The following is a 14,659-nucleotide window of genomic DNA, read 5'->3' on the forward strand; positions in this document are numbered from 1 at the left end:
AGCGAGACTCTGTCTCAAAAAAAAAAAAAATGTATAAGACAATCAAGGAAATTGAAACACTGGATATGAGACAATGTAAGAAATTATTGTTATTTATGTGTAAAAAAAGTTGTTATTTTAAAAAGAAAGTTCTTATCCTCTAGAGATAAACAAGAATATTTTCAGATAAAGTTATATGCCATCTGGGATCTTTTTCAGGGGTGAGGTACATGGAAGGTTATAGGTAAAATAGGATTGCCAAGTGCTGAGAACTGCTGGAGGTGGGTAATGGGTTCATGATTCATTACATTATTCTAGTTTTATGTATAATTGGGATTTTCCAAATGAAAAAAAAAATCACCCTCTAACCAATGGCTTATCATTTAAAATTTTTTTTAAATTACAGTAAAAAACCCCACATAATATAAAATTTACCCTCTTAATCATTTTAAGTGTATAGTTCAGTAGTGTTAACTATATTCACATTGTTGTATAACACATTTCTAGAACTTTTTCATCTTGCAAAACTGAAACTTTATAACCACTGGACAATTCTTCATTTCCCCCTCTCCTCAGCCCCTGGTAACCATGTTTCCATGATTTTGTCTACTCTAGCTACCTTGGATAAGTGGAATCATAACAGTATTCATCCTTTTATACTGGCTTATTTCACTCAGCACAACGCCCTCAAGGTTCATCAGTACTAAAGCACGTGTCAGAACTTCCTTCTTTTTTAAGGCTGAATAATATTCCATTCCATGTATGCACTATATATATATATATATATATATATATTTTTTTTTTTTTTTTTGAGACACAGTCTCACTCTGACACCCAGGCTGGAATGCAGTGGTGCAATCACAGCTCACTGCATCCTTGAACTCCTAGGCTCAAGCAATCCTCCCACCTCAACCTTTTGAGTAGCTGAGACTACAGGTACGTGCCACCATACTCAGCTAATTTGTTATTATTCTTATTTGATATAGAAACAAGGTCTCACTATATTGCCCAGGCTGGTCTGGAACTCCTGGGTTCAAGCAATCCTTCTGCCTTGGCCTCCCAAAGTGCTGGGATTACAGGCGTGAGCCATCACGCCTGGCCTGTACCACATATTCTTTATCCATTTATCTGTTAACGGACATTTGGGCTGCTTCTACCTCTTGGCTATTGTGAATAATGCTACGGGCAGAGGGCCATAGCAAAACCTGTATTTAACAGGCAGAGGTAGCCTGAATAGCCAAAAAGACATTCAGACACACCTGGGACTGAAACCCAGCTCTATCATTCCTAGTTTTGTTTGTTTGTTTTTGAGATGGAATCTTGCTGTCACCCAGGCTGCAGTGTAGTGGCGCAATCTCGGCTCACTGAAACTTTCACCTCCCAGTGATTCTCCTGCCTCACCTTCCCAAGCAGCTGGGATTACAGGCGCCTGCCACCACACACGGCTAACTTTTGTATTTTTAGTAGAGTGTGGGTTTCACTATGTTGGCCAGGCTGGTCTCGAATTCCTGACCTCAGGTGTTCTACCCGCCTCGGCCTCCTAAAGTGCTGGGAGCCACTGTGCCCAGCCTATCGTTCGTACTTCTGAGGCTCTGTGAAAGTTTCTTACCCCTCGGAGCTGATTTCCTCGTCTGTAAAATGGGAATATCAGTAACACCTGCTGCTTGGGGCCGTGTAAGGACTAGAAGAAGACAGGCAGCAAGCATCTGGCCCACAAGTGGTAACTCTGCCCTGACCCAATTTGCAGGAGAAAAAAAAACAGAGACTTAGACAGGGAAGTGACATGGCACACTGAGTTAATAAGTGGCAAAGCAAGCTGAAATCAGGTCCACCTGGCTCCAAAATCCATGGCCTTTCTTCCACACCAGCATGTCCTAAATGTCAATAATCCAATTGTTTCTTCACAATTTTCGCCATGTCTATCATCACCTGTACTACTATTTACTTAATGTTTCTTCTGGGCCGGGCGCGGTGGCTCACGCCTGTAATCCCAGCACTTTGGGAGGCCGAGGCGGGCGGATCACGAGGTCAGAAGATCAAGACCATCCTGGCTAACAGGTGAAACCCCGTCTCTACTAAAAATACAGAAAAATTAGCCGGGCGTAGTGGCGGGCGCCTGTAGTCCCAGCTACTTGGGAGGCTGAGGCAGGAGAATGGCGTGAACCTGGGAGACGGAGCTTGCAGTGAGCCGAGATTGCGCCACTGCACTCCAGCCTGGGCGACAGAGCGAGACTCCGTCTCAAAAAAAAAAAAAAAAAAAAGTTTCTTCTTTAAATCTACTTTTCTTAACACAAAGTTTATTTTAAAAAGAAACTTTATATAACTACCATGAATGGAAAATCAGTATCACTTGTTATAAATAGAAAGTAACTGTGAAAATAAATATAAGAACAGACAACAATGTTACTAAATTCTAGCTAAATACTGTAGCTTATCTGAGGCCTGAGGTTTGATCGCCATTGGTTTGAAAGGGGGCTTAACAAGTGTTAAGAAACAGACTAGTGGCCGGGCGTGGTGGCTCCCGCCTGTAATCCCCCCCCTGTGGGAGGCCAAGGCAGGTAGATCACGAGGTCAGGTGTTCAAGACCAGCATGGCTAAGATGGTGAAACCCCGTCTTTACTAAAAATACAAAAATTAGCGGGGCATGGTGGCAGGTGCCTGTAATCCCAGCTAGTCAGGAGGCTGAGGCAGAGAACTGCTTGAACCCAGGAGGCAGAGGTTGCAGTGAGCCGAGATCGCACCACTGCACTCCAGCCTGGGTGACTGAGACTCCATTTCAAAAAATAAAATAAAATTTAAAAAACCAGACTAGTACCAAACAAATACAGTATTCTTCTTGACACAGTCAGAAGAACCAAGAGAGAGTTTTAAAGGGAATAGCTCTCACCATGGCATTCAACATAATTTAGGATGTTGTGTTTGAGTGTTACCCAAACTCTCCTCCTATTCCACCTGGTTCAGCTCTGCAGAATATAAGGACCCACTCAGACCCCCTGAATCAGAATCTTGTCTTATCAAGATTCATGCCTACGCATGCTACGTTTATAGTAAACAGTTTCCAAAGTTGATCCAACAGAATTTCCAATAAATCATAGGATTTATTTTATTAATATGATGAGTTAAATGCTTTTTGAAAAATCCCTCTTCAAAGGTCCATCAGAACTGTCTTGGCTCATTGTCCAATGTTATAACGATATGCTTGCTCTCACAGTTCATACAGTGCACATCACTTGAACCCAGGAGGCGGAGGTTGCAGTGAGCTGAGATTGCGCCATTGCACTCCAGCCTAGGCGACAGAGTGAGACTCCAATACTGTACATAAAATGTTTACAGTTAATGTTGCCAATAAACAGCCTATTCAGAGAATGAAGGGTTGCAATGACAAAGGCCTATGTTCTGGGTCCTACTCACAGGGAATTCTTCATCAGAAAGAAAAATGGATAAAGAGAAGACACAAAAGAAGGTGAGAAAAACTATTACATCAAAAAAATACTTCATGATATGTAAAATATATCTAAATAAAGTTGGTTTTTTGTTTGTTTGGAGACAGGATCTCATTCACTGTGTCACCCAGGCTGGAATGCAGTAGCACAATCATGGCTCACTGTAGCCTTGAACTCCTGGGCTTGAACTTGCCTCAGCTTCCCAAGTAGTTGGGAGTACAGGTGCAAGCCACTGCACCTGGGTAAATTTTTATATGTTTTGTATAGATGGGGTCTCACTATGTTGCCCAGGCTGGTCTCAAACTTCTGGCCTCAAGCAATCTTCCCACTTAGGCCTCCCAAAGCGCTGGGATTACAGGAATGAGCCACCACATCCAGCTAAATCTGTTTTCTAAAGATACTTTTAGGCCGGGCGCGGTGGCTCATGCCTGTAATCCCAGCACTTTGGGAGGCCAAGATGGGCAGATCTCAAGGTCAGGGGTTCAAGACCAGCCTGACCAACATGGTGAAACCCTGTCTCTACTAAAAATACCAAAATTAGCTGGGCGTGGTAGTGTGCACCTGTAATCCCAGGTACTCAGGAGGCTGAGGCAGGAGAATCACTTGAACCCAGGAGGCGGAGGTTGCAGTGAGTTGAGATTGTACCACTGCACTCCAGCCTAGGCGACAGAGTGAGACTCCATCTCAAAAAAAAAAAAAGATACTTTTAGAGGATCCTAAGAAGGGAAATGTACAGTTCTCTGTTAGAATTTTTTAAAGTTCAAACTTTTCACAAACCACTTATTTAGAATTGTTCTCTTATGAGGCTGAGAGAGAAGGAGATATTCTGTATAACATATTATATGTGATTATAAAAAGGTGGAAACAACTTCAATGCTCAATGCCAGGGAAAGTGTAGTAGTTACTACTAAACTACTAACGTGTAGTAATAACCACTAAACACAAAAACATAGCAAGGCGTAGTGGCTCACACTTGTAGTCTCAGCACTTTGGGAGGCTGAGGCAGGAGCATTGCTTGAGGCCAGGAGTTCGAGACCAGCCTGAGCAACATAGTGAGATCCTGCCTCCATTAAAAATTTAAAAATTAGCCACGAGTGGTGGCACGCACCTGTGGCCCTGGCTGCTTAGGAAGCTGAGATGGAAGGACCACTTGAGCCCAGGAGTTGGAGGTTACGGTGAGCTATGATCATGCCACAGCATTCCAGCCTGGGCAACACAGCAACACCCTATCTCAAAAATAAATAAATAACAAAAAAAATAGATTGGCCCTGGTGGCTCACACTTGTAATCTGAGCACTTTGGGAGGCCAAGGCAGGAGAATCGCTTGAGCCTAGGAGTTTGAGACCAGCCTGAGCAACATAGTGAGACCCTGTTTCTACAAAAATAAAATAAAAGTTGAAATAAATAAGTATAAAAATATGGAAAAATGGTTATGAAATAATGTTAAGTGAACATTTCCAAATAGGAAATGGGAAATACGCTTTGAATACAACTTTCTAAAAATATATCTGCAAGTAGTCAAGTAAGCTAAAACCTGAGTTAGGATACCATCACCATGGATAAATTCCCCAACCAAATTGTAATTCTGTCTGTCTTTTCAGCTTTAGGTTAACACTGCCATGTTAAAAACATTATTTAAGGGGGGTTGCCTTTGTAATTTAAAATTTTTAACATTAAAGGACCTAGCTTAAAGAAATCATCAGCAGTGCAGACAAAGGTTTACACAAAATAATCATTAAGATGTTCTCTGAAGCATTACTCATAACGTTTAAACATTGCAAATAGCGTAAATAACAACAATGGAGGAAACAGGTGAGAACTGCAGGCCTATGAGATAAAATGTATTTAGGAATACATTTGTATATGGACAGTAAAATGTTAACAGTAGTTATTTCTCAGTGGTGGATCTTAAAGTCAGCCTTATTTAATCTGTTCAGTATTTTCCTCATTTTTTTCCTCAATGGAAATTTATTATTTTTATAATCGGAAAAAATTATATTTTTTTAAAAGGCTGACAATTGAAGAATAAGGAAAAACATTACATATATTTCTTAGGCTAGAGTCTAACTTATTATTGCAGATCTTGCAAAACCAGTAACTACTTCCACCAAGGACTATCTTCTTGTGGTTATCTTTAGGTAACTTGAACTGATATTTTATCTTACCTAGAAGGAATCTTTTATGATTTGCTAGCTAGATTTTTTGCTTATGTTCTGAAATGTGTTACAAAGTAATGATTACTGTAGTCTGCTGAGCTGCTAGAGATTGTGCTATGAGCTTTTAGTTTCTGTTTAATTTATGTTACACACAAAAGGCCAAGCAAGCCCTTCCTGAAAGCACTGCTGAAGGTGATATGAAGGACTCCAGAGTGGTTAAGTCCCAAGCTCCCAATAATCTATGGCAATTTCTATTTCACTTGAACCCATTTCCATTTATAGACTATATTCAAGCATGACAAAATGCAAGTGCTGCAAATGTCTTGCCAAAAACTTTAAAAATAAAAGCCACACCCACCATGATTATCACTGGTTCCCTCTCTAATGCAAATTATGAGTTAAATAAATCAGCATGCTAAAGATAGATCTTCCTGTGTGAAGAGCTCAATGTCCGCAATCAGTGTGACAAAGTGAGAAGACACAATGTGTCACCATGATTAACTGAACCTTAAACATGAACATCCCAAGCTGCTGTGCAGATGTGTGATGCTGATAAGATGAGCTGATTGAAATGCTCTCTGACTGCCAAGAAATACGCTCTAAAAGCCACACCCGAAAGGTCTGGGAGAAAGCCCAGTATGAAGTCACCAAGAAAGAACAAAATATCACCCAACTCAAGGTTCAGTCTTGTGGGCAGGGCTGGAAGGGCTTTGGGAAGAACTGTCCTATATCTTTATTTTACATATATATATATATATATATATGCGCAAGAGAGAGGCCTAGAGAGGTTGAGTCACTTGCTCCAAGTCACACAGCAAGTAGCAGAATTGATAGAGTCCTGCCTTTACCCAGTTCCCACCATCCTTTCAGGTCAAAATTTCCTATAATGGCATAGTCCTTGACCAATAAATCTTTCTGAGAGTCTAGAAAGATAGGAGGTGTTGAAAGGAAAATAATGAACCCACAGAGCAGAGAGAGAAAACTGAGGCACAGTGAAATGGAATCTTTTAACAATTAGTTAGCGGGTATTATATGGGACTTTATCCACTATCTTCTCACCCAGTGTAGATATTTATCACCAGAATCAAGAAACAGCTTAGAGCTAAATGACTCAGCATACAAGCTCACAGTTCCTACCTGCTTCAGCTGTTCTGACCCTGAAGTTAGATCACTAAGAAGTGTGAGAGGTAGTTTATCTTACCAAATGAGATATCTGTTTGTGGCCTCATCAGTCAAGTAACTGACACCCATCTAGCTCAGAAGTTTTTCCCTCGATTTTCTCAAACATTCTTCGAAGTCACTTTTTTTTTTTCTGGTCATCATTTAAAATTAGTTATGCAGGTATGGAAGAGAAAGGCTTTTGACAAGATAGCTAAGATGTGGTCACTGCCCACCTGAAAAACAGATGAACATGCGAATGGTAGAAAGAGCAACAGACTTGGAGTCAGCAGATGTGGGGAAGTTACTGAACTTTTCTGAGCCTCTACTTTCCTCTTCTGGGAACCTGTGTTACAGGATTGCTGTGAGGTCTAAATCTAAATGAAACAACATGTGTAAAGTGCTTACACCAGTGCTTGGCTAATGTATCTTAGCTACGACTATTACTTTCATTGTTATTATCATTGGTAAGTCTTAGTTTTGCTACTGATTACCTAGGTGAGAGCATCTCAAACTTTGATGTGCACAGGAAACATCCGGAATCTTGGTAAAAGGCAGGCTCTGATTTATTAGATCTAGGCCGTGTTATTGTTGTTGTTTTCTTCTTCTTCTGTTTTTAAAAATACAGATGAGGGCTCACTGTTTTGCCCAGGTTGGTCTCGGACTCCTGGCCTCCAGTGATCCTCCTGCCTTGGCCTCCCAAAGTGCTGGGATTACAAGCGTGAGCCACTGCACCCAGCCTAGATTCTGCATTTCTGACAAGGTCCTGGGGACGTGGTACGTCTGTCACAGAGAACACACTTTGAGCAGCAAGGATCTCCCTAACTCAGCACCCAGAAAATGCTTAATATTACTGACAAAAACAAGTGACCTCTCCACACCACAATGTCGTCATCTGCAGTCCAGATGATCTCAACTGACTGACAATTAGTAAATGAGAATGCACAGGAAAGAGCATTCTAAACTGCAAAGTTATACAAATAGCAGTGGTGGCCAGGTGCAGTGGCTCACGCCTGTAATCCCAGCACTTTGGGAGGCCGAGGCAGGAAGATTGCTTGAAGCCAGGAGTTTGAGACTAGCCTGTAACACAGCAAGACCCTATCTCTACCAAAAAAAAAAAAAAAAAAAAAAATTTTTTTTAAATTAGTTGGGTGTAGTGGCATGCACCTGTAGTCTCAGCTACTTGGATGGCTGAGGTGGGAGGATCGCTTGAGCCCAGGAGTTGGAGGTTACAATGAGCTATGACTGCACCACTGCACTCCAGCCTGGGCAACAGAGTGAGACCAAGTTTTCTAAAAAAATTAGGGGCTCGTGCCTGTAATCCCAGCACTTTGAGAGGCCAAGGTGAGTGGATCGCTTGTGGCCAAGACACCTGGACAATATAGTAAGACTCGTCTCTACAAATTTCTTTTTTTTTTGAGATGGAGTCTCACTCTGTCACCCAGGCTGGAGTGAAGTGGTACAATCACAGCTCACTGCAACCTCCGCTTCCTAGGTTCAAGTGATTCTCCCGCCTCAGCCTCCGAAGTAGCTGGGACTACAAGCATGCACCACCACACCCGACTAATTTTTGTAATTTTAGTAGAGATGGAGTTTCCCCATGTTGGCCAGGCTGGTCTCAAACTCCTGATCTCAGGTGATCCACGTGCCTTAGCCTCCCAAAGTGCTGAGATTACAGGTGTGAGTCACCATGCCTAGCCATCTACAGAACATTTTTTTTTTTTTTTGAGACGGAGTCTCGCTCTGTCGCCCAGGCTGGAGTGCAGTGGTGCGATCTCAGCTCACTGCAACCACCACCTCCCAGGTTCAAGCGATTCTCCTGCCTCAGCCTCCTGAGTAGCTGGGATTACAGGTGTGCACCACCACACCCAGCTAATTTTTGTATTTTTAGTAGAGAAGGGGTTTCACCATGTTGGTCAGGCTGGTCTCAAACTCCTGACCTTGTGATCTGCCCGCCTCAGCCTCCCAAAGTGCTGGGATTACAGGCATGAGCCACCACACCCGGACCAAAAACATTTTTTTTTTTTAATTAGCCAGGCATGACGGTACATGCCTGCGGTCCCAGCCACTCAGGAGACTGAGGTAGAAGGATCACTTGAGCCCAGGAGTTCAAGGCTGTGGGGGAGCCATGATCACACCACTGCATTCCAACCTGGGTGACAGAGGGAGTCCCTGTCTCCAAAATGAATAAATTTATTAAATTTAATTAAATAAACAAGTGGCAGTGATAAGACTATTAGTCTTACTATTCACAGTGTTGAATGTACAACCCTGTAATGCCCAGATTTACAAGTACAGTTACTGGAATACATAACAATGAAGCTGGAATTCCCTTGCTCAGAAGAGATTCAAGAATCCTCTAGGAATTCTGGTAGAGTACAATAAGTTTTCCAGGGATTCTCAAGTCAAAAGCTCTGACACTTTAGAACTGTCATTTGGTGACCGGGAAAGAACCACTTTGGCAGGGAGAATGTGGCCATTTGGGGCACTGAGTGAACTTCACTAGTGATTCCGCTCCCTCTTCCAGAGCTGGCCAGGCTCCCTCAGCCAAGATCCCGAGTCAGCACTGCAATGCCAACAGCACAAGACAGAAAGACAGATGGGTACTGCCCTGGCAAAGCCCACACCTGCCACTCCACAGGCTGGCAAAGAGCCAGACTACAGAAAAGCAGGACTTTTTTTTTTTTTTTGGTTCACAGTAGGAACTTCAAGCTTCAATCAGTTGCACCTGGCTAGCTTCTGCCAGCATAATCTGGGATTTCCTCCCCAAAGACTATAAAGTATGATGCTTATACCTTGTGGCTCTCCTCTACAGGGTTCAAAATACACTATGAATAATTCTTCCTCATAGGGCCCCTTACCAAAAAGTCCTTTCATCATTTCAGAGGCAGATGGCATCTCTAACATCTACTTAATTGCTCAGGCCAAAACCCAGGAGTCATCCTTATTCTCTCACCCTCACCCCACCATCCTGCTGGTTCTACCTCCGAAACACATCCCCAATCCGTCCTCTTACCATCTCCACTGCCACCAACCTAGAAAGCCACTATCTTCTCTCACCTAACCTCCTAACTAGCCTCCTGGCTGCCACTCCTATGCCCTCTGAAATTCACTGCCACAAAGAGGCCAGAGTGATTTTTTTAAAAAACAAAAATAGATCATGCCACGTCCCTTCTCCAGAACCTCCAATGATTTCCACAGCTTTTAGAACAAAATCCCAACTCGTTACTCTAGCAGACAAGGTCCTGTATGATCTGAGTGCTCCCTACCACTTCCATCCCCTACATCCACCCACCTCCCCACTCTACCTTCGACTCACCTGTCCCAGCCATTGTAAGCCTTCTTGCAGTTTCTGGAACTTACCAAGCTTGTTGCCACCTCATAGCCTTTACCCTTGCTCTTCCTTCTGACATGTCTTCAAATGGCTGGCCCCTCCCTAGGAGCAAATCTCAGCAAAAATGTCACCACCCTAGCAAGGCCTTTTCTCTTTTTTTTTTTTTTTTTTTTTTTTAAACATTGTCTCGCTCTGTTGCCCAGGCTGGAGTGCAATGGCGCAATCTCGGCTCACTGCAGCCTCTGCTTCCCGGGTTCAAGCAATTCTTGTGCCTAAGCCTCCTGAATAGCTGGGACTACAGGCACGTGCCACCACACCCAGCTAAGTTTTGTATTCTTAATAGAGATGGGATTTCACCCCAGCACTTACTCCTTATCCAAATTCCCTTGTTCATTTATTGCTGTATTTTTCTGTTTGCTGCCAGTAGAATATAAGCTGCATGAGAGCAAGGGACTCTGTACCTTTCTACCATGATATCTCCAGGCTAAAACAGAACTGACACACTCTAGGTGCTCAGGAAATACTGAATAAATACAATCCGGGGAGGATAGTGGTTAAGTACACTGAATTTGAAGACAGAAGACTGGATTTCAACGTGAAATGGGCCACTCAATAGCATCATGGCTTCTTGGCTTCTCTTCAGATTCCTCGACTATAAAACAGAGATCCTAATCTGCACCTTACCTTCCTTGAAGGGACACAGATAAGATTAAATGAGTAAAAGCATGTGTAAGCAAGTGTAAGCATTTTTTTTTTTTTTGAGACGGAGTCTCGCTCTGTCGCCCAGGCTGGAGTGCAGTGGCGCGATCTCGGCTCACTGCAAGCTCCGCCTCCCGGGTTCACGCCATTCTCCTGCCTCAGCCTCTCCAAGTAGCTGGGACTACAGGCGCCCGCCACGAGTAGCTGGGACTACAGGCGCCCGCCACTACGCCCGGCTAATTTTTTTGTATTTTTAGTAGAGACGGGGTTTCACCATGGTCTCGATCTCCTGACCTCGTGATCCGCCCGCCTCGGCCTCCCAAAGTGCTGGGATTACAAGCGTGAGCCACCGCGCCCGGCCGCAAGTGTAAGCATTTTTGTAAGCCATTAGGCACCATACTGTTATTGTCAAGTATTGTTACTCTCTGTTACATAAGAGGAGGGTCTTTCTCAGGGACTTGCGAATTAATGGATGAAAAGGCTTAGGAAGCAATCTGAGGTTTCTAATCCAGGCACCTAACAGAAGTCTAGGGACACAAGAAAACAGATTAGAATCAGTGGCTTTACTCTGCAGCCAGGGCAAACATAAGATAAGAATTCACTTAAAGATGTCAAATGCAGTAATTTGCAAATTAAGCTCTGATTTCCTTGAAGGATATGGAGATGGGATTGATCTCCACATCCTCCATGTGCCTAGCATAAGGGGATTTAGCAAATATTTACTGAATAGGGTGTTGAGCTACTAAACATAACATCCTACCATCAGCTTTCATCTTTCTTTCTTTTTTTTTTTTTTTGAGACAGAGTCTTGCTCTGTCGCCCAGGCTGGAGTGCAGTGGCGCAATCTTGGCTCACTGCAAGCTCCGCCTCCCCGGTTCACACCATTCTCCTGCCTCAGCCTCCCGAGTAGCTGGGACTACAGGCGCCCGCCACCATGCCCGGCTAATTTTTTTTTTTTTTTTTTTTTTTTAGTAGAGACGGGGTTTCACCGTGCTAGCCAGGATGGTCTCGATCTCCTGACCTCGTGATCCGCCCATCTTGGCCTCCCAAAGTGCTGGGATTACAGCCGTGAGCCACCATGCCTGGACAGCTTTACCTTTCTTTGCAACCCATTGTGGCACAGGATTACAGGTTCCTGGGGCAACTGTATAAAAATATCAACATTTATATAATGCCATGATGGCTACTGTTTCATGCTTGCAATGACATTATGGTTGACGGACCTGGTATTATCACATACTTTAACTTACTCGTTCACCAACCATAAATGGAAAATACAGCACAAGCACCACGTTAAGCCCAAATAACAATAGCTAATGTTTACCAAATATGCTGGGCACTTCACATATATTAAGTTCAAATAAATCCTCAGAACAGCCATACATGATAATAAGGCCACAGGTAATAAGGCCTATTACTATTCCCATTTTACAGATGAGGAAACTACACCACCAAGGGGTTCAAAATGAACTACGAATAATTCTTCCTCACAGGGCCCCTTACCAAAAAGTCCTCTCATCATTTCAGAGGTACTGAGCATCATTTCAGAGGTAAAGTAGCACCTCTTTGCTCAGTAGCACACAGCTTGGAAGTGGCAGAGCCAAGATTTTAGCCCAGGTAGTCCGATTGCAAGCTTTTAACCACAACTGCATAACAGCACTGAAAGGGCCTTCAGTATAATCTAGCCTAGTCCCCTCATTTTAACGAGGAGGGAATGAGGGACAGAGAAGCCCTCTTTTAAAGATTCCAGCTCTCAGGTGGGGCGCAGTGGCTCATGCCTGTAATCCCAGTACTTTGGGAGGCCAAGGCAGGCGATCACCTGAGGTAGGGAGTTTGAGACCAGCCTGACTAACATGGAGAAACCCCATCTCTACTAAAAATACAAAATTAGCCGGGTGTGGTGGCACATGCCTGTAATCCCAGCTACTTGGGAGGCTGAGGCAGGAGAACTGCTTGAACCAGGGAGGCGGAGGTTGCGGTGAGCTGAGATGGCACCATTGCACTCCAGCCTGGGCAACAATAGCAAAACTCCGTCTCAAGAAAAAAAAAGATTCCAACTATTTTCTGAGATCCTCACTTTGGATGGTATCTATTTAAATAAAGCTTTACCTGAGATCTTGTTTCCTTAACTTCTAGCCAGTTAAAAGTAACAAAAGAATACCGCTGTGGCCTTATAATAGCAACTGTTGCAAAATCAGAGGCAACAGTGAATGGGGGATAAAATACAGGATTTACCTAGAAACAAGTCCACTTCCATCACTTAATACATACAAGATTCTTAGGCAATGGCTGGGTGTGGTGGCTCACGCATGTAATCCCAGCACTTTGTGAGGCCGAGGCAGGCATATCACTTGAGGCCAGGAGTTCGAGACCAGCCTGGCCAACATGGCAAAACCTTGTCTCTACTAAAACTACAAAAATTAGTGGACGAGGTGGTGAACATCTGTAGTCCCAGCTACTTGGGAGGCTGAGGCAGGAGAATCGCTTGAACACAGGAGGCGGAGGTTGCAGTGAGCTGAGATCCCGCCACTGCACTCCAGCCTGGGCAACAGACTGAGACTGTCTCAAAAAAAAAAAATTCTTAAGCAGGTCCTTCCCTTCACTTTTCTGAATCTCAGTTTCCTCATCAGCAAAATGAGGATGACATCACCAGGCACCTGGCAAAGTCTACGTAAAGATTAAATGAAATAATATGCCTGGTAAAGTGCTTCTTAATCGTATGCTTGTAAATAGTTATTACTGCTTTAAGCACTTCCCAAAGGACACAAAGATGCCTTTTTTCTTCTGGAAGGGTCAACGAAGCCAAGTAGAAAATGAGACCATGACCCCAGCTATCTACAAGGGGTTGGCCTCAAAGAGTTTCCCAGGACTACTTGTAGAAGTACCTCCCTTGCTCTGAGCAGAATGGAGAAGTAAAACTGGGGTTGGGGGTTGGCATTGCAGTAGGACTACCCATATGAGCTGGCACTCTACACACCTACACCTTACCTGTCCCAAAGTCATCTCCTCCTGGAAGTCTTGCCCTCCTACCCTAGACGCCTCCTAATAGCTGGTTGAGCACTTACTATGTGCCAAGCTACTTGACATACCCAGTCTCATTGATTTCCACAGTAGTCTATTATCTCATTTCACAGATAAGGAAAAGAAGACTCAGAGAAATTAGCTTGCCCAGGGCCACACAGTTACTAAGTGGAAATGCCACGTCTTTAACTCACTCAGACTTCAAACTGCCCTCTTGGTCTCCCATGCTAGGGTGCCGTAAGAATTCTCCCTCTCCCAATTTAGGGCACTTTCACATACACTTCTCATTACTTTAACCACTCTGAGCAGCAAGTCTTAGGACTCCATTGAATAAACAGGTCAACTAAGGCCAGAGAGGGGAAAAGACTTGCCCAAGGTCACACAGCAAGCCCGGGACAGCGCCGAGGTTCGGACCCCAGGCTCTCGCTTCCCCGCCCTCCTCCCAAACTGGAGCCCTGACCACCGCCCCAGGGCCCCCAGGTGGGCTGCGACCCAAGGTGGCCGTGGCTGGGGGTCGGGCCGCGACCCCGCCAGGGGAAGGAGGGGCAAGGCCGTCCGGACTACCAGAGGATGCCCGGGAGGCAGGGCAGAGGATGCTCCGGCTCGCGGGACAGCAAAGCCAGGCGGAGGCGCGGGCGCAGGTCGCAGGGAAAATCCCAGGCGGCCACAGGATCAGCCCTGCTCGGTGGGCGCCCGGCCCCTCCGACTCACCTGCGGCCCGAGCCGAAAGCGGGCGGCGACGGCGGCGGCGGCGGCGGCGGCGGCGGGGGCGGCGAACCCCTGGATCAGCCATTCCCCGCTGCCCCGGATGGGGAGAGACAGTGGCCGCTCACTTCCTTAGCAACCTGGCTCGGCGACCCACTTCCTTA

At 44.6% G+C, this 14,659-nt stretch overlaps 1 protein-coding gene across 2 annotated transcripts in view; it reads right to left on the bottom strand.

Moving 5' to 3' along the window:
- The window catches only part of KIF3B (kinesin family member 3B), a 71,105-nt gene extending 56,492 nt beyond the window's left edge, over nt 1–14,613 (bottom strand). Inside the window, exon 1 of one of the 2 annotated variants that reach the window (XR_009211426.1) lies at nt 14,502–14,588. The gene's annotated coding sequence lies outside the window, so the exon portion shown is untranslated. Of the gene's footprint in view, nt 1–14,501 lie in introns of both variants that reach the window. The other variant, XM_032142211.2, reaches the window with a different exon arrangement.
- Nucleotides 14,614–14,659: the final 46 nt, after the last annotated feature.

Source organism: Hylobates moloch, unplaced genomic scaffold, assembly GCF_009828535.3.
Source record: "Hylobates moloch isolate HMO894 unplaced genomic scaffold, HMol_V3 SCAFFOLD_21, whole genome shotgun sequence".
NCBI classification, from domain to species: domain Eukaryota; kingdom Metazoa; phylum Chordata; class Mammalia; order Primates; family Hylobatidae; genus Hylobates; species Hylobates moloch.